The sequence below is a fragment of the Hyaena hyaena genome, unplaced genomic scaffold (genome assembly GCF_003009895.1).
Source record: "Hyaena hyaena isolate Hyena2069 unplaced genomic scaffold, ASM300989v1 scaffold_771, whole genome shotgun sequence".
Taxonomy (NCBI): Eukaryota; Metazoa; Chordata; class Mammalia; order Carnivora; family Hyaenidae; genus Hyaena; species Hyaena hyaena.
In genome coordinates this window covers 510,462-512,838 of record NW_024081402.1, presented here as the reverse complement: position 1 = coordinate 512,838, position 2,377 = coordinate 510,462, and the positions used below count along the sequence as shown (strand labels likewise).

General features: G+C 40.5%; 1 pseudogene; it reads left to right on the top strand.

Annotated features, from left to right (window-relative positions):
* The first annotated feature begins 1,112 nt into the window (after positions 1–1,112).
* On the top strand, positions 1,113–2,112 carry LOC120221317 (annotated as a pseudogene).
* Positions 2,113–2,377: the final 265 nt, after the last annotated feature.

Sequence of the window (2,377 nt, the reverse complement as noted above, 5' to 3'; positions counted from 1 at the left end):
AAATGAAAATGTCTTCTATCTTTTCAGAAAATTTATGAATAAAGTAAATAAGCCTAAGGAACAAAGCAATAGGAGAAAAGTAAGAAGGGACAGAAAGTAGAAAAAAGAGTCACAAATACTGATGTCCAATCCTTAAAAGAAATATTAAATTATACAGACAAAATGACTGTTGTGGGAAATAAGTGTGACCGTGATATTGAATAAGTATCACATTCACAAATGAAGTTACATCACAATCTCATGTTACCAGCAGCTGTACAATGCAAGCAAAAGGAACACAAACGTGTCCTACTTGAGGTGGGTTTTTATTTTTTTGACCCAATGTTTTGTTTATGGCTTCAGACAAGTGTTGAAGAACATCTTGGAGTCTCAAATGCCAAGAAGAGGAGACAGTCCACCAATTCCCTGGGTTCAAATATAGGTAAACTTCAGGCTTTTAATTTTTCATGCTCTCCTTCACCAGCTCCCTCTTTCACCACATTTACCTACCAGCTTATCAGAGATCACAGCTCTATCTCCCTCCTCTTGCCTCAAACCTTATTCAGGCAACTTTTTAATTAAGAAATAAAGTGTGGCTGACAAAATAATGGGCTTTTAAAGATTCCCATGTCTCTATTTCTGGAACCTGTGTATATGTTACCTTCAGTGACAAACGGGATTTTGACATAGGTGGTATTCGCTCTGACATTACTGTTGAAATGTTTTTCTAGGTATGTCTCCTCCAGCAAAGGAAACTACACAAAAATTAAACCTTGTGACTACACCAAAATAAAAAGTGTTGCACAGCAAAGGAAATCATCAACAAAACCAAATGGCCACCTACTGAATGGGAGGATTTGTAAAAAAAAAAAAAAAAAAATGTATCCAATAAGGAATTACTATCTAAAATATATAAAGAGCATACACAACTCAACACCAAAACAAAGAAACAACAACAGGCAAAAAGGAAACATCATGTAAGCTGATTAAAAATGGGCAGAGGCTTGACCAAAAGGTCAATAGTAGCAGGGTGAGAGCGCACCCATTTTTCACCTTGGGTGCCCTGGGCACAGTGGAGTGTAGCCCGACTCTAACCTGGGATGCCAGTGGTTTAGCTCAGCCCTGGTGCAGACATGCTGTGCTGGCTTGGCCATAGGTGGATGCAGATGCTGCCTGCACTGCAGTTCCCAGTCTGAGTCACGCCACTTGCGCCAACCTCAATGGGCAGCGTTAAGCACTCTGCCTGCGTGGGCAGTGGCGTCAGTCTCTTCAGTTAGCTCCGGTGGCCCTGGCAGCTGGTACCATGCCCTTGCTATATCGGCGCCAGTGAGGGCATGGAGGAGGTGCTAGTTGACGTGCACACCGCCACAGGTCTGCCCTGGAGAACCTGCATGGTCCTCACCACCGTGGCTTTGCCCAGCACAGTCACGCTACCCCTGGCCACCTACCAGCACTGCATCCTGGCCGAGCTAGGTGGAAAATTTGCAGCCAGAAATAAAAGAGTCTTAAACAAGAAGTTACAGTTCATGCACATCAGTCGAAATGGTCCAAAAGAGTTGCAAGGCTAACATATCTAAAGAATAGGCTTCTTTCAGAGCTGTATTTTCGGGGCAACTGCCACCCTTTCAAAGCCACTGTATTGGTCTGGATTCAGTTTCCAATGTGGATCTTCATGTCTATTACTCTCCAGAATTTTAGCACAGGGGCAACACGTTCAGAAACAGGTTTTTCTGTTCAGGAACAGTTAGCTACTGATGGGGTCCTTTGGTTTTTTGACCTCACTGCACCGGATTCCACTTGGATTCTGCCTATCTTCATTGGTGTCCTTAATTTATTAATAGTGGAGATTCTTGCTCTGCAAAAAAATTGGAATGTCTCATCTTCAGATGTGTATTACTTGTTTGGTTCATGCAGTATCAGTGCTGATGATTCCAATTACTGCGACAGTACCTTCATTGATTGTTTTCTACTGGTTATGCTCCAGCTTCATGGGCCTTTCACAGAACTTGCTGCTGTGAATGTTCTCCTAGGTTTAGTCAACTTTGCTGAATACCATTGACCAAGTCATATTCAGACACTCCTTCTAAGGGCCTCTTTGCTGTCTTTTAAACCATATTCATTTTAAGAAAATGATATACTTTCCAGAAATTCTGAAACAATTTCAAGTGTAACTATCATAATACATTTAGGTTTAGAAATTCAGATGTGATTTAATTTGTCTTTATTTAAAATCATGAATTGTGTGAGGTGGGAGGGGTTAAGATATAATCCAAATATATTTGACATTACTTAAAATATTTAAATGTTAGAAATGTTTAATTGTATCTTAAAAATACAAAAGTAGAATCAAAGTGTCTGGTTCTGCTTATAAAATTACAACTTGCTAGAGGTGCCAGAA